This window comes from Cyprinus carpio, chromosome A16, assembly GCF_018340385.1.
Source record: "Cyprinus carpio isolate SPL01 chromosome A16, ASM1834038v1, whole genome shotgun sequence".
Lineage (NCBI taxonomy): Eukaryota > Metazoa > Chordata > Actinopteri > Cypriniformes > Cyprinidae > Cyprinus > Cyprinus carpio.
In genome coordinates, this window is record NC_056587.1 from 12,527,127 (window position 1) to 12,533,994 (window position 6,868).

Consider the following 6,868-nt stretch of genomic DNA (forward strand, 5'->3'; position numbering starts at 1 on the left):
ATAATCAGTGCCAATGACCATCAGTTTGAGTGTCATGTTAAATACTTGCTGCTTCATGTTCTGTTATCAAACACACACACACACACACACACACACACACACACACACACACACACACACACACACACACACACACACACACACACACACACACCACTGGGCAAATAGCCAAACTGAAAATCAATTTTGCAATTTTACTCTATATATATATATATATATAAATGCTAGCCATAGATAGATAGATAGATAGATAGATAGATAGCCCCAACATTTTTTTTCATCCTGTTTAATTCAGCTATATGTCAGATTACAGAAGTAAAACAGGTTGCAGATGACAATTCATGCTGACTTTAAAGTCTGTAGAAACCAGACAAAGTTAAGAAAATGTCTGTAAATTATGCATTTCCCTTTTCCGTTACATGTGCCATGATTTGCTGCTTTTGCAATTCCACAATCCTGTCTAGCAGCACCTGTAGTGCTTTAAAAAGGCAACACCATGAAAGTCTCCACATGCTGAGTTAAAAGTGAGAGCTCCTTTAGGCTTTGAGCACTCTCAGACTGTATAACAGGTCTTCTTTGTGCAGCAGTGAGGCTTTTCTGACATGTTTTTCTCTTCTTGGCCACTAAAAGTGCCTGTCTACTTTTGAGAAACATTTATCTGCTTGCAGTGGAACTCAATGAAGAGTGTGCTGACATAAATTGTATGTGAGCGTGTATATGTAAAAAAAAAAAAAAAAAAAAAAGTGTTAAATGAAGTGGGTAACAACCCAAAAGCAGTGAACAGAAGGTTGTGGATTCAAACTCCCTGTAGGGCTTCCCATCATGCTGACTTAACTCAAATTGAGTGCTTGTTCTAACGTTCCTACCCTTCTTTTGACCATTGGTGGAGCACTTAACCCTGGGATACTACAGGGGAACTACATTATGGAACTTAGCATAATGGCCTTGAAAAAACCTTTCTTGAGTAAACATATTTAAAAAACAAGAACAATGAACAAAAAACCTGAACAGAGAGGACAAACAGTGAATCCTTTCTGGTCATCATACGGCAAAAGTGTCCAAACTAAATCTGTTTACCCATACAGCTCTCAATGATTAAACTTATTTGCAACATTTTAGACTCATTTGCAATATGTTAGACTCGTATTTAATGTAATCTAGAAGGAAACTGATAGAAATGAGAGGTTTTGTGCAGCAGAGCGTCACACTGCCTCATGGGAACAAGTTAAATCAGTTCAGAGGCAGTGAAACCTAAAGCAGTCATACTGATAACCTCCTGTACTGCCAGCGGGCTTCCATCTGGTATAATAAATCCTTTGTCTTAAATCTGGGGAGTTTCGTCTTCCTTATGTCATTTACACAATCGTTCAAAGAACAGTCTGTTAGTCACTGTTTCTGTACACCCCAGCACTCTGTCTTCTTCATGGAAAACATCCTAATGTTTTATTCTGGCTTTCAAACAGGTGCTGATTCATGGGGTCTGAAGGAGGCAGCGTTGTGGACCCATCGATCGGTCCTCTCATCAGTCTGGATTGGGCATGGCCAATTGGCCAGGAGCTCTCTGATTGATTCCTATAATTAATAGATGTTTCTCCAAGAGCTTTCCCAGGGCAAATTAAACGGCTGTCAACACTGGCTTAACTCAGAAATCAGGCAACAGTATTTTAGAGTGTTAATGTGGAATGAATGTCAGGTGTATGAAATTAAACGAACAAACCAGGTGTCCCACTAGGGAAATACTCGGAATTATTAAAATCTTTGTCTCATTACATCAGAGCTCTTTATATCGGTTGAACACACTGATTGTTGGGAGAGAGCTCTATTGACTTTTACATGTCATTATGGTAAGAGTGTGTGATGTGAAAAAGAATTGGGTGAACTGACATGGCAGGAATTATAGATTTATGGAAGCCTGTTTCCACTTCAGCGTAAAAAAAAGAGAAATACAGTCATACTGGATGCACAATTGTAAGTCAGAGTTAGGAGAAATAAACTTGCAACTGTGAGATACAAAGTCACTATTGAGTCACAATTCAGAAAACCAAAGTCAAAATTACAAAAACAGTGACATATGAAGTTGCTATTTTAAGAAAATAAAGTTATGAGCTACAAAGTTGCTATTTGTGAGAAATAGCAATTAATTAGAATAGTTATGAAAAAGTCAAAATTTTTAAATATTAAGCGACAATTGCAAAAAATAATAATATTCTGAGATGAAACAAAAAAAAAAAAAAAAAAAAAAAACAATTGCGAGATCTACTGGTGCAATTATGCTAAATAAAGCCCAATTATAAGAAATAAAGTCACAATAGTGAAATATAAAACTATGTTCTGAAATAAACTTTGTAAATGGAGAGATAAAAATTAGCAATTCCCTTTTATTTATTTTAAGGCAAAAACGTGCTTCCATATGCAGGTGAGGAGAGATAGATGGAAATGTGTAAAAGAGGAAGTGGAAGTGGAAGGGTCAATGACAAGCTGATTTATAAATACTTTTAATTTTACAAGTGACTTCCAAAGATTTATGCACGGCTTAAAACTTTTTCAATTTGAGGAAGCGGAACGATGCTGCTTATTGTATACTATCAACTGAGCATTGTAATAATGTGGACCTGCCTTCAGGATGGAAATATAGGCGGGTAAATAAGATGGGTGTTTTATGTCTATTCTTGGCAGTAGATTTTGTTGGAATGGAGAGAGTAAAAAGGAAGGACATTTGGCTCAGATGAGTTCACTGGCACCTCAGTTAAAAGCTGCCTGAGCGTGAAACAGTTGTCTTTGAAATCTTATCTTTTAATCATCCGAGCTTACAGTATGTGTCATCTCGCATGTACACAAGTGGATGGAGCAATTACACCGCTGCGTTTCCAATCTCTCACTGGACGGTGACACACATACAACACACACACCCAAATCCCTGCTCTCCCTCATAAATTGCACTGCTTTTAAGATGCAGGTTTATAATAGTGTATGCACATGGCATTTAGGCATCAGGTGCTAGCAGAACATTGGCAAGCGAACATCAGGCTATCCTGTCATCATATGTCATCGCTGTTGCCTTTCCAAAAGCTGAGACTAAAATGTGTACTTTTTGAGTCTCTCTTCATCTCTAACCACAAAGAATATCATTTATAATCGTAGTAACTCATACATCTGCCAAGGTTGTCACAGCTCCACATCCAAATGAAGACAAAACCACCTTCTCTGCTGGGCTAATCAGTTTTGTGCACCTCTAGGTTTGGAGTTTGCATAGAGTAATCTGGTCTTGGATCATTTTCTGAATCAACTTCCACCAAGGGCTCCCAGCTTTGGCAGCCATTTTGGCTCAGAGGGCTCAGCAGTCACAGCAGTTGCATCTGGAGTGCATTGCCTTCTGACAGTAGATGGGGTAAAGAGCTGAAATGGGCAGATGGGCCAGAACCCTGCTGCTTTGCAAAGGGCATCAGCTAACAACCGCACACTCAGACCTCTCAGACCTGACCCAGTATGGGGAACGCGAGCGAGGGATGCATGAGCAGCAGTGAGCGAGAGAGACAGAAAGATTTATCATGAACATGGAGGAACAAAGAACAGGTGTTGAGAGAGATGATGGATTGAGAGATGGCTTGCAGAGTTTGGATGAGCCTCATAAACCTTATGTGACCGTGTTAATCAAGACAAAGGCCACAGGAAATTCAGTTTACACAAACTGTTTGGATATAGCTAACTACTTCACTAATGCCTTACAAAAAAGAGGGACACTGAGAATCAACTGTCAATAAACTTCTTGCTAAACAAACAAGATTTAATCATCAGAGCCGTACACAAATTCCTAACATCTTACCATTATTCCATGATGAGATTGGGCATCTGGTTGATTACCAGCTGGTGGTCTGCATGTCTCCATGGTCACCGTGACCAAGCAACATGATTGCGGTATTCTGCAAACATGTGTTGCCATCTGGCCCACAGAGCGAGAGTTAGTGTAGTCAGCAAACACTGTGCCAGTGCAGAGGACTAGTTCATGGGTACTGCCATGAAAATACACCCTGTTGGCCTTTCACACACACACATTGGAAATTCTGGGCAAGTTCTGAATCCAAACTGCCTGCATTTGATGAAACTACAATAAATAAGCATTGTTTTTGGAAAGAGGTGTGCATTATCTGAAACTGAAATAATTATCTGAAGTAAATAATTAATGTTTTTTTTTTTCGGTAAATTGCTTTGATGCATTCAGTGAGTCAGTTCAGTGAAGCATTTGTCACACTTCAAACCAGTAAAATCCTGAAAGTCTTTTTGAACTGGTTCATAAGAGTCATTTGCTCATGAATCTTGTAGAGTGCATACCGCAAGGACAACTTATTAAAAATATATGTTTTCTTGGCATTATTTTGCAATACATGGACACCTTGTGTAAAATATGAATTATTTTGCTGTGGCACTGTACATTCATTAACTATCCCTCACAGCCTCTTTTTTTATTGAAAAAATAAATATGACATATATAGTGGCATAATGATCCACAGCACAGACCAGGTGTGGGCTATTATCTCAAACAAAATATCAAAATATCAAAATATCTACATCTAAATTTGGTTATACCAGTTAATTGGATAAGTCATTAAAGGCTCACATATCTTTTATATTCATATAAACTTCGAACACAATCATCTAAACATTGTCCTCATCAACCAAAACACTCAAAAAGAAAAAGTTTTATTTCTCTGATCAAATGATTTGAATGAAACACATTTTAAAGAATTGTTTTTAATCAAAATTTTAAATGACTGCGGCAGTTTAAACAGAACTGTTGCTCAGTACCCTATTTTCTGCCTCTTGACAGTCAAAGTCTCTTTAAGACAAGTCATGTCACTCGGTGGCCATCTTTGAAACGCCTCTCGGTCATCCAAGTGCAGCTCTTATCTCTTTGAATGGGGAAACATCCAATTCTCCAAAACTGTTCACTAAGTTTAGGATTAAATTTCATATTTGAAATCACCAAAGAAATCTGACAACAACTGTGTCATAAATGTTGCTACTTTTACTCAAATAGCATTATATAAAGCTTATTTCTCAGGCTAGATCAGCCAATGCGCATGCACAGTCCTCAGAGTGCTAACTGTTTCTATAGCAACCTGGACTTCTAACGCCAGCTGCAGTGACACGCTGACTTTCCCGATTCGGGATTGGCTCTTTAATTCAGAAGGCGGGGCTTCCTGCGATTGAGCGGCCATATTGAGCATTGCATTTTTCCTCATTCAAAACTATACAAGTGACATGTCTTGGGTATTCTATAGTCTTTGTTACAGTGAAGATTGTTAACAGACTAAACCAGGGTTCACTTAGAAAAATCAGTACGACTGATTTCATACATTACAGAGCATCAATCCACAGTAATTGTTTTTATTGATTTTTTTTGCTTTGTATCTCAGTGTTTCAGTGCCAGCATTTCTTTCTCTTTTTGATTATTCTCCAGAATTATGACTAGCTTATATGTATTAGTGCACACTGTACAATATAATGAGCCAATCACATGCAGACTTTGGGGCGATTTTGAATATTTATCAGTTACTTACTGAATATGTATGTTTCTCCGCACTCGAAAATGAGCCTTATTTTATATGCTGATGGTTAAATGAGCCTATCCTCCATTTGTCTTCATCAAAAGCACATTTGAGGGCTTGGTCCCATGTTACTGGAGCTCAGAGCTTATCTTTCTTTATAAGGCCTGACAATCTAATCCATGAAAACAAAACCTCTCATTTTCGTCTCTGAGCTGCCACATTGAATCACAGGACCGGGTTAACTTGCAAATGTACCTTCAAATAGCCAAACTAGTACTGCCCCATTACGTTACATTTACGTTCCTTTTTATATCTGAATGGGTGTTGATTGAAAAAAAAAAAAAAAACACATCTCAAGGGTCCCACAGGAGGTCAAGATTCGTAAATTCAAATTACAGCCATTGGGAAGGAGCTTTTTACACAGAGAAAGACTCCTTTTGAACACTAAACTGCATCCGTTGGTAAAATTCGTTTTTTGTTTTTATACTGAAAGCTATATTCTTTGAATGTGCACAACAAGACTGTCAGCTTGTATAGGTGAATGAGAAAATGCGACGCAGAGTGTGTGAAAGAGCATGGTTTGGTAACAATTAATTGATATGGCTTGTATACGTTTTCAGCGGGGGAAGGAGAACGAATATTAAACATGTCTTTCTGTTCATCTTGCCGCATCAGCAGGGTGTGGTGCGATGTGGTGCCACCCAGAGAGACGTGTTACAGATCCGCACATATGGAGAATCAGCACTCTAAATGAGCACAACTGCAAAGTGACATGATGAGAAGAGAGGAGATTTTTGCGGCTGACTGTAAGATGCGACAGAGGTCAGACTTGGCCTTGATTAAGACGAACATTGACAAGGATAAAACTCAAACCTGAGGTGAGACGCCCACATTAGGACAGGACCATTGAACGGCACTCAAGCGTATTACGAATGTCTCTATGGGGAAGATGTTGGAGCATATCTACAGTATGACAGGATTGTGTGTGTTTCAGTGACGGCACGTGTGTCTAGTGGCTCAGTACAGTCGATGTAGCTGGTACTGAGTGTGCCGGTGTTATCAAAGGCTCTCTTTACACTGGCAGCTGAAGAGGCTCCTTGCTGTTGGCTCTCTGTTCCTACGCCTCCCTCTTACTTGGAAACAAACAGCACGTAAAACTCTACACTCGCCTCTCTGACAGCCGTATATGCCACAAAGACTTCCGGAAAGACTTTCATCTGGAGCTTTTTTGTCTTCCTGTTGTGCAGTCGATGGATTTCTTGTACAGGAACCGGCCAGCAGTGGGCTGATGTTTTGAAGCTGATGCTTTTATTGTTCATCTC